Here is a 21,437-nt window from a genome sequence, read left to right as displayed (position 1 = left end):
GTATTTTTATTGTATTTTCCCTTACCCGCTGTGGCATAAGTCATGTCTAAAAAGGTTTGAGGTCCAGTTAGCTTACCCATTTAAGTAATTCTGTAACTATAGGGCACTCTTCACATACATACGAGTTTATGCATTTTGACAGTGTGATAGCATTCTGGAATCCACTCAATTTGTTTCTTTAAACAAAGTCCAATTGTCCACAAATAACACCTAGATCACTGTATTGGCTTGCTGGAGTCACTATAGGAGTTATTTTAGTAGTGACATCAAGCAAACCACATTATAATGATTTAAAATGCATTTTCTGCAGGTTTTACTTTGCCTTAAAGAAAGCATACATTCTTTTTTATGAGAAATGTGTCATGCTGTCTTCTGTACATGCTATGTAACATTATTTTGTTGATATGACAGTTCCCAGGTGTCAGAAGTACAGAAGCAATTGAATAAGGAAGTAAATATGCCATAGTGTGTCACTGAGTATAACATAAAATTTGATGATATTAGATCTACAGAAACTGTAACATTTTGCAAACAGTATTCGAACAACTCCCACATTTAGTGTCATTTCTGGGCTTGAGTTAAAAATGGTCTCTTACTTGCATTTGTAATATTGAAAATATTCAGTGGATTCTATAGTACCTTAGTTACTATGGGCAGGAATCATTATTACATTTCTTGACACATCTGTGTAATTTTCAGGATACTTGCAATGAGGCTAAATACATTTATTTTTCTTTGATCAAATTGCTAAGTGAGGCTAATGCTGTTATAACTTAGACATTATCAGAAAACATTTTACTATTGGAAAAATAATGTAGCTGAAAATTTAGGCTTTACAATGTCAGATTATCTTTGAGCAACTCATTGCAGTGTAGTTAATACATGAAAATGTGAGATGTACTTGGATGGTAGCAGTAATCATTAAATACAACTCTTATGCATTAGCAGATCTATTCTGAGCAAATTTAATTGTATTTCTGTGTTTATCTGAAAAGGATGATACCCATGACTGTAGACTAAATTGCCTAACTTTACGTAAATCAAGCAGATGTTAATATTTGCCCAGTACATAAGCTGGTTCAGATTAGTGCACACCCAAAGAGTTATCAGAGAATCATTATGTATTATTAAAATATCTTCACAAAGGCTATCAGTCTGCATTGTTGCTTTAAGATCTGCAGTTATATTATACATCAAGCACGGCCACTGGGAAACTACCATAATATTCAATGTGCAAGTTTGTTTTTATGTAAAAAAATGCTTGGCACTTGGATCAAGGTACACCTCCTACTAACAGAAGGGAATTACATGGTCATATGAAGTGTGGTGCAAATTCTAAATAAAGGTTTAATAAAACTGTACACTTTGTTCATTTGCTTTTGATTAAATACCTGGTGATATGTAATTTATGGTTGATCATACCTTATAAATTAGAATATAATTTATTAAACTTAATATTTGTACTTCTGCCATTTCTGAGAAGTTTATGTTTGATAAAATGTTGAGCATGATTTGCACTTTTGAAATTCCTCAGATATGTAGATTTTATGTATAATTCACACAAAATTCATGAAATCCACAGGCACCACTTTATTGTATGGAAGTGCTTTTGTTCTTCCTGGACTTCATCAGAACAGATTTAAAACATACTCACTAGCTTATAAACTCATAGTCAATTAAAATTCAGCCAGTCAACTCACATTTAATTCATAATCTTCCAATAATAAAAGCATTCCCCTGTTACCATACACCCCTCCCCTTCACAGTTTTTCCCATAGCCTTTGTAAAACACTACAGATACATAAAAGCATCATTCAGGCCAGGGGTGTCAATGATTTTAATCTTAATTGCAAACAACGTTCTTTTTCTTCAAGCAAGTTTTTCCAATTGCCACCCCTGGGATCATTTTTTATTTTATCTAAGATCAAAACTTTAAAATGTTTAAAAGTGTGAATTTTTAAATTCTGGAATTATTGAGACTTTGGTTGAACTGACGAGGACAGTACTAATAAGTAATTTCATCTGTTCTGAAGGGGAGTACTACAACCAGAAATCTGAAATTGTGTATTGAATGAGAAAAGAATGTGGGTGTTGACCAGGCAACCTCTTTTTCTTTGAGGTAAAAAGGAGATGGATACATCATTATCTGGTAAATGTATTTAGCATGATGGAAATGAGTTTGGGGGCTTGAAAGATACAGAACAAGACTAATATGCTACATGTAGTGCATGAGTATATGGCTGCATTATGTAGGTCGTGGTTCTTGCATTAGATTTTCCTTCCCCAGTTTAGTGCTGATGTTAGAGATTGATTGGACATGGCCATTACTGATATTGAATTAAAGGCTGCCTTACAGTTAGTCAGTGCTGGCAGGTAAGGGAAAGAGGTGTGTGTGTGTGTGTGTGTGTGTGTGTGTGTGTGTGTGTGTGTGTGTGTGTGTGTGTGTGTAAAATGTCCAGATTAGAGATAGCAAGTGGTTAATTTGCTCAGGCTCAAACCCTGTACCTTGATTACAGGAAACAAGAGTCTGAATCATCTACCCCAACCACCAAGCTGTTAAAAAATGAGTTTTAAGTTGTTGTCAAGTGCATGTTCAAGGAATTGTGAGCATCAAGGGAGGAGAAGTTTATTGTTGCTCATGCTAAGTCTGTTTACAATGTGTGACTGTTTTGTTTAGCAAATGGTATTACTATTGTGTTAAAATAATTTAAAACCATTGTTAGTAGCACAACAGGCAACAGGTAGTTTACTTGCTTTTGATGCAGAAGGTTGTGGGTTTTAATTCCAAAGCATGTAGATGGCTTGCTAATACTTTAAGGGGGGGGGTGCTGCAGTCCTGAGTATGTCCTCCTTTGGATAAGATGCCTAAGAACTATGAACCTGTTGTTAGTTTGCCATCCAAATAATCATTATAGAAGTAAAGCAGAAAACAGTATGCACATTACAATGATTATGGTAACTGGGGAGAAATAGCCAAGTAATGGGACACTGAAACGGCTGCAGGGGGGAGGGCTGTGTATGGGGGGGGCCCAGATCCATTAACCTCTCTAGGCCCTCATTTGACCATAATCAAGCTCTGCTTCTCAATCACAGACACACAGAGCACACTTCGACTGTAGCATACAGTTAACATTTTCAGATATGACAAGGAGTATTTTAACTGTTTACACTTCATTCATACCACCGGAGATGTCAGCCACATTTAGAGCCAGAATTTGCTTCAGGAAGGATCTCAACCATGAAGTTACCTGGCTTACAACCTACCATAACATTATAATGCTTTGTATTTCATTGGAGTTGTGGCTTACCTTGACATGAAGGAATCAGTATGTGCACTAAGACATCCACAATGCTTGTTGCTCAGTTTTAACTGATTTATTAAATAATTTTTTTATTAATATTTCTTGTGTTACTTTGCAACAACTGGGGGAATGGCTTTGCTATAATTTACAATGTCCCACCTGCTTGCGTGGTTGCCTAGGCACCCTGCACTGTGTAAGAAAACAGCACATGCACCCCACCCACTGTGGACACTGTTATTTAAGCTGCAGGTGGCAGAAATTAAGCAAAGAGCTGCAGGAGATGCCTTATGGAAAGCTTTGATGTTGCTGGCAACTGTATACTCATTTAGCCAAGAAATGAGCAATGGTATGTAAAATCTAATTACTTTACAGTTAACCATGGTATATAGTTTTCTTGGTTATCCACAAGTAAACAGATATACCCTGGAGCTCTGGTGTTTGGGTTTGCACCCCCTTGCAAAAACCCTGCAGGCTCCCTTGTCCACTGATCATTCAGATCATCAAAAACCATATCACAGATAATTAACCACTGTACTTTTCTCAGACCATTCACACCAGAATATAAGCACAGCACTTCAGTCAATCAACGGGGGTGTAATTTACAGTGACAGTGACTCAGTTTGTAGCACTTGCTATGCTACTAAACAATCTTACAGCAATACAAAACAGACTTTTTCCATAAGAAAAGTAAGAAAAAGGTTGAGCATGTGCTGGCTTATTTCCAACATCTGTGAACTCTTAAAACAATGTGATGATTCCTGGAAACTACAGAAAGCAGAACCATCTAGTACTAACAAAAAACTAACAAAAAACTAGATTTTGCAGCCTTAAATAGCATGCATGCTTTGCTACTAATGCATCCAAAAGAACTTACATAAGGCATAGACTCCCTCAAATACTTCTGAAGGATCTTGAAATCAATGCCAAATGGTCTCCAACCCACCTCAAACAGACGGAGCAATATTCTTACATAACTGCTTCATAATATAAAGCCACTTATATCTGACCTTCCTTCTTAAATAATTGTTTAATAATGAAAAGTCAGTTATATTCACTGTTTTCATGTCTCACAATTTACGAAACCCACAGGTTAGAAGTACCACTAATGCACACACTATATTCCGTTTGTGATCTCCCTCCATTCTACTTCAAGGTTATATCCTCTAAACAGGTATTGAGAGAACATGAAACTATAGACACAGGTAAGTAAAACACTCAGCACTTCATGCATAGTTTATCCAAATGGCTGCAAAACCCATCTGTAAGCCACCTCAATACATTACTTTTACACATCTAACAAGAATAATTCCTTACTCCTGGAAACACACTACCATAGTCCCAATTCCCAAAGTTAAAAACCCTAAGCAACCTTCTGATTGGAGGCAATCTCAATTCTTTGTCCTTTAGTTAAGGTAATGGAAAAACTTTTGTATCTACAACTAATAGAATATATCTTGAAATATGACCTCTTAAAAGACAGAATGGTTTTCTCAGTAAACATAGTACACAAACCACACTGTTCACTGGGACTAACTTTATCTTTGAGGCTATGAATAAATGCAGCTAATGGTGTTGTCTTCATTAATTTAAAATGTGTTATTTTATCTGTTATCCACACCCTTCTGATTAAACACTATCCAAATTTGGTATATGTGACATTGTACTATGTTGGTTCACTTCATACTTAACTAATACAACTTTTACAATTGTATATGGTCCTAATGTACCCAGCAATGGAACTTTTTCAGCAGAAGTACCTCAAGGTTCAGTTTTGGGAGCATCACTCATATCAGCACTCATTAGCAAACTACCTTTTGCTGTACCAACCCTTAACTGTAGATGTTACAGAGAGGATGTTACACTCAGATAAGTCACATAAATTACAAAAAAAGCTACAATAAGACTTCAAATTACTAGGGAACCAGCATCTGACATGCAGTTTGCATTAAACTGTAAAATCTGACTTCTGTACTATTTGGGGCACACCAAAAATGTAAATCCAATCCCACATTAAACAGTAACAACCCTCATGACAGCCTGCTGCCTAAAGTCACTGAACAGAGGTACCTTGGTGTAACTTTTGACCAGCACTCACCTTTGCTTCACATGCATGAAACTTCACAGAAGTATAACTCAATCAACTTAGGTTAATGTATAACTTCACTCCTGTCCCAAGAGAATCTAGGAAAGTCATATCATAACAAATGATAATGCCCAAAATAGAATACTGTCCACCACTGTTTTCTCTGAAGTCTGCAAAGAACACCCACACCTTGCAAGTGACTTCAAAAGAAGATCTATAGGTTTATAACTCTGGGTGGGCCCAAAGAGCATCACTGTGTCTCTGTAGAAAAATCCAAATGACTGCCTATAACTGCTAGAGCCATCGACTTCACTGATCATACTGCTAACCTCTAGCACATACAGTGCAACAAAGGCAGACAGTGAGAAAAGGGAATTAATCTGGCAACTCAGACTAAATGCAGCATCGAAACCAGAGGGAAATGAATTCACTTCAATCACACCTATTTTAAAAATCAGGGCAGCTGATTTATAAATACTATTTTAACTAAATTTATTTAAGGACAGCTTCATTGTATTTTTATTTCTTTTTTTTTGTTTGGATGACTAATGTAGATACATGTTTATTGTTTTTTAAAAAGTGAACACTGTTTGCCAAGTATACTGAGCACAGTTTTTAAAAAGGCTTTAGAGGCTGTCTTTTTAATTCTTAATTATTTTGTCATCACATGACTATTCAAATAAATTATATAAAGGTTTGAATGATGTAACTTAATGGTTCTGATGAAGTCCCATGTTTGAAGGGATGAAAGCTCTAAACTGTTTTTTGCTTTTTATGGTGACTTGGAAATATATTTATTTGAAAATTTTCATTGGTGGTATTTTTTATACTAGCAACTGCTTTGTTTTCTATTTCCTGGAGAGCCTAGTTTACACTACGTGAACATTTACTTGTTTTCAGTGTTTTAATTTTGCTACATGGTCACACGCTGTGGTTGTGTTATTAAGCACAGATATGTAAACAGTTATAAAGAAAAAGTATTAAATAACAAGAGCCAATATATACAAAGTTATATACAGAGTAGTGTTTCTTATCATCTCCTGGTTATTTAATAAGTAGGGTAATACAGCAAAGAATGTAGGACATGAAATATTGAATTCCATGTTTAACCACGACACCTAAAACAAATGCATTTATATTATTATGAGGAAAACTTTTACCTTTATTTGGAAGGTTTGCAATATCTGAGATGTGGTTTGCCAGAAAAATGCAACAGTTAGTCATAGACAAGTTTACTCTTTCTCAGCTAAGTTTCTAAACAGTGAATTGTATCTTAGCATGTTTATCATAGAATCATTACTAGGCTATTGACCCAAAGGTCATTTTAAGCTTAGCTATTTCAACCCACTGTAATACTGCAGAAGTACTAGTCAATACCCAATATTGCATTTAGTGATGACTGCCCATGCCCAGGAGGCTTATGGGCACTATCCCTGGTAAGAATTTACAGTGCCAACCACTCGTCTAGGTTCCTCTTGCAGTCATCTGCGAACTTGGTAAGCCACAACTCTTTAGTTTTTACTTGAACTTCTGAGAAGTATGTACCAAACAGTAGAGGGCCCAGCAATGACCCCTGTGGCACCCTGCTGGTAACAGGTCTGCTGGTTGATGTGGAGTCACCTACTTTGATAGTGTGTGTCTGGTTTGTGAGCCAGTTGGCAATCCATCTTACAGTGAAGGGGTTTACATTCAGTTTGCTAAGCTTATTAGTAATGCCTGAATGTGGGACTATGTCAAAAGCAGTTGCCAAGTTGAAGTATGCTGTATGCTCAGATTTGTCCTCATCAATGGCCTTGGTCACACTTTCAAAGAAATCCACCAGATTTAACCAGCAGATCTGCCCTTCACAAAGCCAAATTGGGTAGGATCCAGGGTTTGGAGGTCACCTATGTATTTATTTATGAGGTCCATAATGATATGTTCCATGGCCTTACAAATGAGGCTTATCAGGCTTATGGGTCTGTAATTCCCCAGGTATGTTGCTAGGCCAAATTTTTGGAGGGGAATACTGTAGCTGTTCTCCATACCGCAGGAACAAAGCCTGTGGTTAGGCTATGATTGAAAAGGGTACTTAGTGGTGATGCTAGTTCATGTTTTAGCCTGTTTAGAAGACAGCCTTGGATGTCATCTGGTCCCATAGAGGCCATGTTCTTTGCCTTGGACAGGGCTTTGAGGAACTGCTCTTCAGATATGTCACATGGGGTGGAAGTTTGGGGGATGGTTTATTGTAAGTTAGGAGGGGATAAGGGAGTGATTTTTTTTTGCCAAACCTATCCACTAGCAGGTTAGCTATCTCTGTGGGTTCAGTGTGTGTGATACCGTTGGCCACTAGTTCTGCACATACTTGAGTCCTACCCTTTAGGTTACGTACATAGCTGCAAAAGGCCTTATGGTTATCCTTGGCAGTACTTGCTAGGTTTCTTTCAAAGGAGATCTTTGGAAGATTTGACAAGTTGTCTTATTTGCCTGTTAAGGCTGAAGAGGGTGCTTTTCCCATGTTGGGTCCTTGTATTTGTTTTCTTGGACAGCAACTTTTTTGCATTTATTGTAGAGTTTGTTGATGCTGGAAGTCCACCATGACAGCTTGATTTTACTTGGGGCTCTGGCTTTGATTCTATCTGGTACAGCCAAGTTTATACACTTATGCAAGTGATTGTACAGGGTTTAGTGTAAGGTTCTGTGTAGTTACCACTTTTAGCTTGGGGTATGGCTTAGACTGCATTTATTCCTTTACCTAGGAGGGTATAGTTTACCTTGGTGAAGTTTTTTGATTTGATTTTGCTTATATATCCTTTGTTGACTGGGTTAGTCCAATTGTGCTAGTAGGTTCTTCACAGGGGAGACCTAAGGTGGTATTTTTACTGATTTGTGCAAATCTGACTAGGACATCAGGGAAGTTAACAGAAAAACAAAGTAAAGAGTTGAAGAAGAAGATTTCTTTAAATGAGCTAGATAGTATTAGGACAAGTACATATAGATTGAGCTGCAGGCCCAGGTGGAACAGGATATGAAATGTATAAACAGTTAAGGGACTGGCAAAAAATATATATATTTTGTAAAGATTTTGAATGAATGGTTAAATGAAAATTTTATGTTTAAAGAATTAGTTAGTGGAATACTTAAATTCATATTGAAGAAGGAAGATAGAAGACAATTAAAAAACTGGAGACTGATAGTATTGAATAATAATGATTATACAATGACCCCCATTAATATTCCAAAACGTGCACGCTGATTGGCTAGAGTGCCTATTGTAAATCTCACAATATACCAACGGAAAAAGGTACGGTCGCCCGGACTTTTTTCCATTGGTATAAAGTGCTCAAAACCTTTTTTTTTAACATATAAAAAAAAAAAAGAAAAATGGAGCAACGGAGACTTTCTTTTCTCCATTGCTTCCGTTTCAAAGCATTGATGTACTGGGTATGCATGGGAACGCAAGTCCCATATGCATGCGCAGTACATCAAAACAAAGAAGCAGTATACCACAACTGGCAGAAGAACAGTAATCCACCATTATACAAAGACATTATTTAAGAAAAGTAAGTATCTCTTTCTTAAATAATGTCATTGTATAATAGCAATAACCGACTCCGTGGTTGTGGTATATTGAAATTTACCCACAGTTGGCTTTATTTAATCAATCAGGCTTCGCCCTCGTGACTAAACCACATCTACCGTGGGTAAATCTTCAATATACCACACCACGTCATCGGTTATTGCTTAATTATCAGATCATTACGAAAATAATACAAAAGAGATTTTAAACTAAAATTGAAAATATTATGGAAGAAAATATATATAGTATAAAGGGGAAGTGTTGTCAAAAATTATTAATGATAGTTAGATATGTTGTGGATGATATTATGAAGGGACATAAAATCTTATGGGTAAAGAAAGAATAAAATATAAGTAGAAAGTTAAAAAATTATGTATGTCAGCATGCAGTAATAATGAAGTGAAATACTTGTAAATGTCTGGTTAAGCCAAGAGGTGCATATGAAAGAAAGGACAGAAGCACTCAATCTCTTTTGTTGGAAATAAACTCTTTATACATTTATTTCAGTCCATGACTGGCTGGTTCCTTGGTTGATCTGCAGTGTGATGGGGTGCTGTACATAGCAGAGTTGGCTTTGTTCGTAGTTTATTCTGCTTGGCTGTTTCTTTTATTCATGCATATGAAGAGTGCTATAATCTAGGGATATCCAATGACCAGTATACTCTTTGTATTAGTTATGAATGTGATAGTATGTGAAATAAATTACAAAATAAAAGAGGCAGGGTATATAACACCTGAAAGGTTAAGAATTTAAGTTTCGTTAACTTATGCAGATGACATTATAATAATTACAAACAAAATGTGGATAAAATAAATAATTTGCACAAATGAGTATCTAGAGGTAAAAGTGATGACTTTAAATAAAGAGAACAGTAAAGGTTTAGGTGATGTAGTGAAGCTAGGGTGATATATTTTACAACAAATGAAAGTTCTGAGTTGGGTATAAAATTTGAGAATAAAAATGTAAGTCGAATTGAATAGGAAAAACAATAGAAGAAATAAAACAAACCTGTCTTCTCTGGGGAACATTTAAATTATCATTCATAAAATGGCTTATTTGATAAATTCAGTGCTGATGGGGAAAACAGCATATTTAACAAGTGCATTTATGCTGCCAGCAGTATTTGAAAAGGAATTTTTGCAGATATTTTTTTTTTCATTTATACAGGGTTCTAGATTAAACCCAGTAAAAAGAGGAGTTTTGTATGTAAATAAAGAAGGAGGTTAAAGAGTTAAAGTAGATAAATGAAAAAAGATGAGAGAGTAGTAGTAAAACAGTATAAATATAAGTATGATAAATGTTAGGGTATGGTTAAAAAAAGTAAAAGAGAAAAGGTGTGTATAGATGAAGCAATAATATGTTACCAAGAAAAATATTTTTATTGAAAATAATTGATGATATAGAAAAAGACAGAAAAGTATGGTATAAGAATGTAATGATAAATCATTACTTTGTAAAGTCACAAGAAAATCTAACATGAAAAAAAGCTGTAAAAATAAGGAGGAAATGTAGTCAGAAAGTAGAATATTAAGAGTTTTTTGTGGAGACTGCTAATAGATAAATTACCAGCAAAAGGGAATATGCCATATAGAAAGAAAAGTGATAGAATATGTTTACATTGTCAAGAATAAGAAACAATGAAATATATGATTCCCTTACCTTCACTGCTGCAGTATTTTTAACAAATGAGATTCCCTGCCATGGAAGCCTGAACATCCGGCCAGTCTACCAAAGACTACTTGTTGCTTTTAAAAGGTACTCCGAACATCACCCAAACACTCCTTGTGTAGCGTAGGGCATAAAGGTGATCAGACTTAACATAATCAGAACTTCTTTGTCACCAGTCTGAATGTATCTTTTTACTGTCAGTCTGTTTAACTGCATCTGTTTTCTTCAAGTTTAATGCATTTTTGTTTTCCAGTGACTACCTATGCCTGTTTTCTGACTTCTATTGCAGTTGCAGATAAGTGGCCTGTTGGGTATTTTGTTTCTTCTTACTTTTTTATGCTCCTTGGGGTTAATGTTATCCAAGAAAGGTAAATGCCAGTGTGGGAGACAGATTCCCCATAAAAAACACCACAATAAGTATCTGTTTTGTCTAGGAGCGTCTCATGACCATACGTCTTGTTTTATTTGCCAGGCATTCATTTCGAAAACTCTTCGCAGTAGACTTTCTTACCTTTCCTTGTATCTTGAGAACCAGCATCTTAAGCTTCTCGATAAAGATAAAATGGAAGGCATCTCCCACCCTGAGGATCAGCTGTTAGGGAAGAAGAAATTGAAAAAGGTACAACTGGAATCTTCTGCTGTTCAGAGGTCATTACAAACCCGGAGGCTAACCCATCTGTGTTGTCAGATTTCTCTGTCGCGACTGTGGTGGAGGCTGGTGAGGGTACAGCTGGCAACACATCTGAAGAGGCTTTGCAGGTGTCCATCCTGGATATTCAGGGGGAACCATGTTTGGTTTTTTCCGAGGGGCCTAGGGGAGTTTCTCAGTTTTTGATTGGGGAAGAAGTTCCTACTACAGTTCCTGACTGTTGTCATGGGTCTGAGCATTCTCAGTTTTTTGGAGCGGACGTACCCTTAAAAAAGAAACAATAAATTAAACATGCTTATTCTGCTCCTAAGGATCCACAAAATGAGTGGCAGGCCGTTACTCAGTGGCTATTTACTGCTTTAATTCCTTAAAGCCTCCTCTAGGGGTTTTGGTCCCTGCTCCTCCTTGGTCCTCTACTCCCCATTCTTCTGAGGATGACTCAGATTTGGATAATGAATCCCTGACTTATTCTACTCAAATTCCTTCTCCTTTAGACTATGGGTCAGAGGAGGAGGAATCTATTAGTCCTGATGTTCCTTTTGAGGAAATCTCCTTTGGGGACACACTCTCTAGGATGATGTTTTTTTTTTAAGTGGGATTGCACTCAGGTCTCTGATATCCATAAGATGTGATTGTCTGCCCCTGCTTCCAAGAAGCCTGACAGGTTTTATTGCATGCTTGAGGACTGTTCTTTCCTATATAAGTGTCCTGCTGCTGACCCTTCTGTCATGTCTGTAGCCTCTGGTAAACCATCTCAATTGCTTCCTTCGCTAAAGTTATCAATTTCTGACAAGGATATCAGAACTATGGAAAGGTTGGGTAAGAAGGTTTACACTTCTGCTACCTTAGCTTTTAGGAATATTAATTATTAGACCCATCTAGGTATGTGTTGAGTCTTCTTTCTCAGGCCTGTCAACTTATTTCTGATTTTCCAGACTCGGAAGCTAAAACTTCTGTTCTTTCCTTGCTAGGGACTTCTTCTCAAGGTATTCGTCATTCTATAAAATTAAGTTATGATACAGCAGATGCTTCTTCTAGGGATGCTGTTTTTCATTCAGTGATGAGACGGTATTCTTGGCTTAGACTTCAGCCTCTACTTGATGATATTAAAGCTAACTGGATGGATGCTGCTCTGGATTCTAAACTTTTGTTTGGGGAAGCTGCTGCTGGTTTAAGTCCCTTTAGGATAAAGGTAAGGCCATACAGGACCTTAAACAGGTGTTTGTTTCTCCTGTGCCTAAATTTCAGAGAAACTAGCCCACTAAGCCTTCCTTTGTTTGTAGGCAATCCTGCCCTTTTACTAAACGTAGAAGAGTGGCAAATGGGCTACTCAGTTTTCAGAGACTCCAAAGCTTTCCTTTCTGGACAAACCAGGTGCTGTTTGACTATACATCTCTTCACAGCAACATTCCTCTTTCTCTGCACTTTTCTCTTCCTCTTCCTGTTTGGATTCAGATCACTCAGGATTCTTGGGTTCTGTCGATTATTTGTCAGGGGTACTTCATGATGTGGAAATTCCTTCCTCCTTTTATGAGAATTCCTTAGCCTCCTCAGGAACAACTTCCCATTTTCCCAGGGGTTCTCCAAACTCTCTTCACTCGGGGTACTATTCAAGAGGTGTCTGTGTCAAAGGAGGAAAGGGTTCTACTCCAAACTGTTTCTAGTGCCCAGAAAAGAGGGTACTTGCAGACCTATTCTAGACCTCTCTCATCTAAACACTTTTCTAAAAGTGCCTTCCTTTCGGATGTTGTCCCTTTAGATTCTGTTTCCTCTATTGCTCTCTCAGGCCTATATGGTGTCTCTGGATCTTAAGGATGCTTATCTCTACATTCTGATCCATCATCATTTCAGGACGTTTTTTGCATTTCTCAGTTGCTTCCTGGTATCTTCAGTTCTCTGCTTTGCCCTTTGGCCTTTCTACTGCCCCATGGGTGTTCACCAAATATCTTGATCCTGTGATTGCTTTTTGCAGGCTTCAAGGCATCTGAATATTTCCTTACATAGACAACCTGTTGATTCAGGCATCCTCTCCAGAGACCCTTTTGCAAAATCTTCATTTTGCTGTTTCCCTTCTTTAGAGACTGGAGTTAACTATCAATTTCAAAAAGTCTTCTCTGACTCCTTCTCAGGATCATGTGTTTATGGGTTGCAAAATTCAGATGGTGCCAATTCTTGCATCCCTGCCCCCTCCAAAGGCCTTAACTCAAATTTATTTCCTTAAAACACTTCTTCCTTTAACTTCCATTACTGCCAGGGAGTTTCTGTGAGTTCTGGGCTTCATAGCATCCACCATTCCGATGCTCCCTCTGGCCAAACTTCAAATGAGAAAGTTTCAGTGGTTTCTGAAGCACATCTTCTAGACTTTGTAGTTCCTTTTCTTCCTTGGCTCAGACAGAAACTTCACTGGTGGATTCAGCAGTTGGCTCAAAATCCAAGGATCCCATTTCATCCCCCTCTTCCCTTTCAGGAACTGTCCACAGATGCTTCAGATGTGGGAAGGGGAACAACAGTTGGCTCCCTAAAGGTACTGTACAGTGGGTGTGATTGCCTCAGCAGCAGAAGGAGCACATCAACATCAAAGAGATGAGAGCTCTTCTGCTGGCTTTTCAGACCTTTCATCCTCTTTTCTCTCCATTGCCTCTCAAGATGTTTGCAGACAATACCACAGTGATTCTTTATGCATTCTCTCCCCTTCATCTCATTCCAAAAGTTGTGTTCAAGATTCAACAGAATGCTTCCAAAATCTGGTTGGTTTTGGCTGCAACAGCAATTGTTCCCTCTACTTCAGTATCTAGCCAAGGGCTGTCATCATAAGTTACCTCACAGGGTGGATTTAATCCCACAAGACAATGGATCACTCATCCATCCCCACCTGCCCACTCTTCAACTAACACTGTGGGTGATAGGATTTTGATTCCTCATAGACACCTTTTTTCTGAGGATGTGCTGCAAATCCTGCAGGAGACCAGGAAATCTACTACTAGGAAATACTACTTATCCAAATGGAAGGCGTTTTCTATTTGGTGTCTCTCGCATAACCTGGACCCAATTACTGTGGATATTTCTTTGGTTCTTTCCTATTTGTGTGAGTTGCTCAATGCTGGTTTGGCCTAGTCTTCTATTAAGGCCCACTTATCAGCTACCAATGCGTGTCTGCCTTTTTCTCCTCCTTTAGCTTTTAGATTTTAGGTTAAAAAATTCTTAAAGGCATCCTTAATATTAGACCTCCCAGGAAGCCTGTTCCTCCTCCCTGGGATCTTAATTTTGTTTTGGAGATGTTGACTCAGGTTCCTTTTGAGCCTGCTGCTTCAGTTTCCTTGCTACATTATTCCTGGAAGACTGTTCTTTTGTTAGCTCTTACTTCGACCAAATGAGTGTTTGAGTTGCAGGCCCTTATGACTTGTTCTCCTTTTTTGGTCTTTCATGAGGAGAAGGTTTCCTTGCACACAAGCCCTTCTTTTTTTGCCTAAGGTGGTATGAGCTATCACTGAATCAGTCTGTTAATCTGCCTACCTTTTCCCCTGTCCGCAGTCTGACAGTGAGAGGGTGCTGCATACTTTGGACGTGCATAAGCAACTCAGGGTTTATTTGGATAAGACTACGGTTATTAAAATATCCGATCAGTTATTTGTTTCTTTTCATCCTGGATCTTTGGTACTTGCTGTATCCAAACAAACTACTTTTTTCTTGGATTTCTAAGGCTGTTTCCTTTTGTTACACTTTTCATGGAAGAGCCTTCCTTCTTTAGTTACGGTTCATTCTACTAGAGCTGTGGCTTCTTTGGGTGGTTTTCTCAAGGGCGTAGATACTAACTGTATCCTTGAAACAGCTACCTGAACTTTTCTGCATACCTTTACCAAGCACTAAAAATTGGATGGTATCTCTAGAGCTAGGGCTGAGTTTGCTAGTGCCGTTCTTCATGGCTTTTTAGGGGTCTCTTCTGCACTTCCCCCTCCCAAGTTTCGTCTTGAGCTTTAGCACTCCCCCATCTGTTAAGAATCCTGTAACAGTGAATGTAAGGACATGGTGCAGTTGTGTAAAATCTTACCATAGCAGTAGATTTCCTTCACCTTCACTGCTGCAGTGTATTTGCTCAGTCCCTCTATCCCCTTAGCCTTTTGTCTTCCTGGATGTACAGGTTACCTCTTGAGATTCTTGGATTGTATTCCTACTGGGGCATTCAGTTTTGATTATGGTAGGCCTGAATGTCACCTTTATGCCCTATGCTTTGTAAGGAGTGTTTGGGTGATGTTCAGCATACGTTTTAAAAGCAACAAAGTAGTCTTTCGTAGACTGGCTGGACATTTGGGCTTCTTTGGCAGGGAATCCCATATGTTAAGAACACTGCAGCATTTAAGGCAAGGACATCTACCGTTATGGTAAGATTTAACACAACTGTAATTTTTTGAAATGTAAGAGAGTAATAAAGTTATGGGAAAAACTATGTAAAAAATTTTTTTTCAAAGAAGTAAAATAAGTGGATAAAATAAACAATGAAATGGTTAAATATGGATATTATAATAATAAAAGTAAAGCATATGTTAAAAGAATAGATAAAAAGTTATTTTGTTTTATGAGTTACTTGAAATAAAAGAATAAATGAAATTATGTTTAATAGTAAATGGATTTTGGCAACAGGTGTATGTTCACTTATCGAATAACAATTTCAGTAAACAGCTGAAAAGCGAATGTTAAACAGCAAATATTGAAATTACCAAACATGCTTATCTTTGAAAACTAATTCATTGAATGGCCATAGTTAGCCACAACCAGAAAGTATTGTGATGGATAAGTTAAGCTAAAGAAACCCTTTGTAAATTTGTCCTATTCCTTACTGTAGTGCAATCTTGGAGTTGGTGTATATAGTTATGGGGGTGTGGGGGGTGGAGTCCCCATGTTGGTTGATAAGGTGTTTGTATTACAATTCACAATGTTGGCAACTATAGCGATTCGATGAATTATTTTTCTAAGATAAGCATGTTCGATGATTTCAACATTCTCTGATAAGCCATTCACTGAAATTGTTATTCAGTGCATGAACATAGACCCTTTGGCAACAATATTAAGTAAAATCAGATGGTGATTGTGGAAAAAGGAGTGGGGAGTCTAACAGGGATGAAACATTTGTATAATTTAAAGGAAAATATTAATATGTGTAAATAAATTTTAATATTTATATATTTGGTCACATGTAAATATTTTGTAAATAAGAGATATTTGTGTATATAAATAAAGGACTCTTACTTTTTGGAACTGCTAATTGTTGCTGGAGGGCTCCTACAGCAGCAAGGAAGAGGAGTAAGAGAAGCGGCAGCATAGAGGAGGCTAGAAAAGCTATGGAGAGTTTGGAAGTGGAAAGTGAGAATTTGATAAAGATTTGTTCAAGCCAGAGCTTCAGAATGTAAATAAAGATTCCTGTGTGGTGGATGTTACAAATGAGCAGTGTTTAGCTGTCCACATGGAGAAGGAAGTAAGAGAGTCTGTTGAAGTGGTGCAGATAATAGAACTGGCATCAGAAGGGTGTGCTGCTGATGTTCTGCTATAAATAATCGAGCAGGATGATCCAGGTGACAGTTCTGCTGCTTCATGGGGTGAGATGGCAGAAAAGTTGTTCAGAAGTGCTGAGGATGGTAATGTGGAAAAGGATCCAGGTGATGCGGCAGTAGAGAACGCAGCAGTTAAAACGTATGCAGCAGTGACAGAAAGTGAAACAGGAAAAGAGCAACAAACTGAGAAGGTATCTGATGTTTTGGCAGCAGACAAAGCAGCATTTGAATGTTATGCAGCAGTGAGAGCAGACAAAAAAGGAGAACAGCAACAAAGTGTAAGTAAAAACTATTTTTAGAAAGAAGAGAACAACTGAGAGAATAAGAATAAAAATGACACTGTAATAAGGTGTTATATATGGGACAATTAGGTAACTGTTCTGGGTTTTAAAACTCAACAAATTCAGTGTTTTATACATATTAGGAAGAGACCTGTTGTGACTTAACATTTGAATCTGATGGACTAATAATGAAAGTTCTGGAACTATGCAACGAAAAGAAGGATATTTATTCATGGAACAATTATTTGTTTCCTGGTAGTAGCTTAAATGTTAAAAAAATGTTACTTTGCATTTCAGAACTGATGAACAGATAGCAGATGATGATAAAAAATGCATGCAGGGTCTGTGTGAAACTGTTGATAATGTTGTGAAAGTTAGAGATGAATGGAACTTATGAGGTAGATGGTGGAGGTCGGAAATGTTTTGAAATGTGAAAAACATGGTGAAACACTTGCCAAGTGTTATTTTTGTGGCTGGTCATAGAGAGACATTAAGATACACTGCCCAGCCTAAATCATGTTTCTTTTGTGGGGACTTTTCTTATTTAATTAATGAGTGTGACAACGCACAATGTAACCAGTGTAGAGAGAAAGGACATACAGCAAGAAGATATATGCCTGAATGCAGGTTGTGTAAAAAATGGACACATTTGGGTGGATTACCAAGCGCGAAGATTAAATCATGAGAAAGAAGGGGAAAGGGAAGAATGCATTCATGAGGAAGCACAAGAAGAAGTTGGGGGAGAGGGTCAAAAGATAAAGAAGAAACAGCAGAAGAAGAAAACAAATGAGAGGGAGTGCATGTAGGAAAAGAGGTCAGGAGAGGGGATTGATTCTAATATTTTTTTAAGTTCTAGTAAAAAATCTGATTCTGAGGATCAAAGATTATTTGTACATAAACCTAGGAAAATATTAGATTGGGAAAGAGTAAAATTAAGAAAACAAAAATTTAAAAATATTTCCCCTAAACTTAAAAAGAAGGAAAATAATTAGCTTTAGAGTATTTTCAGTAAATATGAGCAGTATTACTAATAATGCAAGCAGCACAGTGATACTGGAATGGTGTGCTAAATGTGATAAAGAATGATGTGCTAAATGTGATACAGAATGGTGTGCTAAATGTGATATAGAATGGTGTGCTAAATGTGATACAGAATTGTGTGCTAAATGTGATATAGAATGGTGTGCTAAATGTGATACAGAATGGTGTGCTAAATGTGATATAGAATGGTGTGGTAAATATGATATAGAATGGTGTGTTACATGTGATACAGAATGGTGTGCTAAATGTGATATAGAATGGTGTGTTAAATGTGATACAAAATGGTGTAATAAATGTGATATAGAATGGTATGCTAAATGTGATGCAGAATTGTGTGCTAAATGTGATACAGAATGGTGTGCTAAATGGGATATAGAATGGTGTGCTAAATGTGATGCAGATGTTATCCTGTTAGAGGATGTAAGATTCCTGGCAAGTGAGGAAAGACTGCAAAGAGAAAAAAAATGTGTGTGGGGGAATATAATATGGAACTTAGGAATTGAGTGAACATTGTTCTGGACTGGCTGTGCTGTGTAAACAACAGTGAAAAAAATAGACGTAACATTGCTAAGGATGGGAAGGCTAACTGTTCTGGATGTGAGGTGGAGAGAACATGTTTATAGAATTATAGCATTATATGCATAAATAACTAGGAAGGAAAGAGAGAATCTTTTTCATCAAATCTTAGACTGTGTTAACATGAAAATTATAATTGCAGATAATTTAATTGTGATTTAAAGGGAAAATGTTAAAAGAAAGTGAAAGATGTAAAAAATACAGGAAGTCATAAAGTGTGCTAAATTTACTGGGTGGAATAAAACTCAGTAGATGTATAGAAGGAGGTTACTTGGATCCAGAATTAATCATTTTGTATTATCAGAAGATATGGGGGCAGAAGTTCATGATATAGTTGTGACAGGTTTTTCAGACCATTCAGCAATATGAATAGAGATGAAAGAAGAAAGGGAGTATATAAAAATAAGAAAGGGAATAAAGAATAAATGAGAGATTATGTGATGGCATTGAAGATTGGGAAGCACTGTAATTATGGAAGGATCATATAACCATAAAGGACTTTTATAAAAATTGGTCTAAATGGTGGATTGAATTTAAAAAGTATAAAAAGTGTTTTTTTCAGTGGTAGTATGATGTAAAAAAGGAAGAAAAAGTGAAATGTATGGAAATGTATTTGACACTTTAGAGAATAATGGAAGAGAATATTATGATATGGAAAAATATATAAAAATTAAGAAACAAATTAAGGCATTACTGTTCGGGGAGAGAGTACTGTTCAGGGAGAGAGATTTTTACAGGGGACAAGGGAGGAGGTATCTGCTTATCTGGGTAAAATACTAAAGGAGGATATCAGCATAATGAGGAAAATTAGAAATGTAAAAAGAGAGGTAAAAAGAACACAGGTTCAAATTATGAGTATTGCAGTACAGCATGTGGAAAATAAGTATAACAGTAAAAAGATGAAAAATATGAGAAAATTGAAAGGAAAAAAATCCCAGAATAAGTTAAGGAATAATTTGAAAAAGAAATTACTATTAATGAATTGGATGAACTACTTAAGGAAGTAAATGTTGATTCAGTATCAGGCACATATGGTATAGGGTATGGAATGTATAAGAAAATAATGCATTGGCAAACAGAGTGTTTAGCAAATGTACTGAATGAATGGTTGAAGAAAGAGTTTGTTTATGAAGGGTTATGTAGTGGAGTACTAAAATGTATATGAAAGAAATGTGGGAAGAATGAAAGAAAGAATTTGAGACCCATCACACTAAATAACACAGGTTGTAAAATTTCTGTGAGATTAATACAAAGGATAATGTAATGGAGGGAAGGATGAGGGATATTATGGAAGAAAGTATATATTGTATAAAAGAGAAGAGATGTCAACTATTGTTATTTGGTTATGAGAGAATTGTGGATGGTATTACAAGTAAAAGGGAGGATGTGAAACTTATTGTAGGTGATATTAGCAAGGCATTTAATACAGTATGACATGATGCTTTGTGGGAAGTTATGGAGAAGTATGGAGGAGGTAATAGAATTAGGAGAGTGTGTTATGTCAGCATATCAAAATAATAGTGTGAGAGTGTTAGTGACTGGGTAGCTGAGTTAAGAAATACGCATGAGGTATGGTGAAAAACAATGATGTCCCATTAGTGGAATATTGTTTGCACTGGTAATGAACATGATAGTAAGTGAAATGGCTTATAAAATGAAAGATGCTAGATATGCAATCATATTTCTCAATCTCTTAGCTCAAGAAAGCCAAAAATAAGGGGGGAATGGAGGCCCAAAATGGGGACACATTTTAAATATGGTAAAGAAAAACTTTGTAGACTTGGATTAAGACTGGTTAAATATGAAAAGGTAAAAACAGAAATAAATCCAATCAGTCAACCACGACAGTTGCTGTATAAAATTATGGATTTTATTCAAAGAAGGAAAATAAAACCATAAAACCAAGGCTAAAACACAGATAAGCCCCTTTGTGCCTTTCTAAACAGGCGCTTCATCAGATCTAAAGACTCTTATAAAAAAATCATCTTTTAAACACATTTACCTTTTCAAGTCATGTGATCTAAGAATTGGTCTTAAAGGGACAGTTCCACTGAGTCCCTTCCTACCATCTGCATGTAATTCTAGAATCCACTTCATCTCTTTACATTTTGTTTTATTCCTTAGATCAATTTTTCTATTGCTAGCTGTAAATAATTCCAAAACTTAAAACTTAAGTATGACTGGTGTCATTCTCTAGAACATGTTTATACAGTGCATTATGAACAGCATTCTTCCTGCTGTCATTTAAATGTTCTCTAATTCTGTCTTTCAAACATCTGTTCATCTTACCTACATAGTAGGATTTACATTTCACAGAGAATGACAAATATACTAGATTCTGACTTCTGCAATTTGCATAAAAACAAAAACTCTCCTTACTCACTGACTGTACATAGGAATCACTACTATGAATATATCTGCACATGTTGTAGTCTCTACATGGAAATGTACCATATTTATCAGACATAGAAACCTTATTAGTAGATTCATAACACAGCAATTGTTTTAATGATCTATTGCTCTTATAGTATTTAACCAGTCTTAATCCGAGTCTACAATGTTTTCCTGTACATTTTGCTTGCTTCTGGAACGTTGTTAAGCAGAACATGACAGATAAATGAATTACTGAATTATACTACAATCTGGGTAAACCTAATACCAATGGATTACAGAATCGCCTTGGACATATACTTCAAGTTGCAGTTAATCCACTTCTTTCTACTGACTGCAA

At 36.6% G+C, this 21,437-nt stretch overlaps 1 protein-coding gene across 4 annotated transcripts in view; it reads left to right on the top strand.

Moving 5' to 3' along the window:
* RELN (reelin) overlaps nt 1–21,437 on the top strand; it is a 3,085,913-nt gene that overhangs the window by 1,437,674 nt on the left and 1,626,802 nt on the right. The gene's annotated exons all lie outside the window — the stretch shown is intronic.

The sequence above is a fragment of the Protopterus annectens genome, chromosome 11.part0 (genome assembly GCF_019279795.1).
Source record: "Protopterus annectens isolate FY-2018-M chromosome 11.part0, PAN1.0, whole genome shotgun sequence".
NCBI classification, from domain to species: domain Eukaryota; kingdom Metazoa; phylum Chordata; order Ceratodontiformes; family Protopteridae; genus Protopterus; species Protopterus annectens.
The sequence above is the reverse complement of the archived record's forward strand: the minus strand, read 5'-3'. Positions and strand labels throughout refer to the sequence as shown.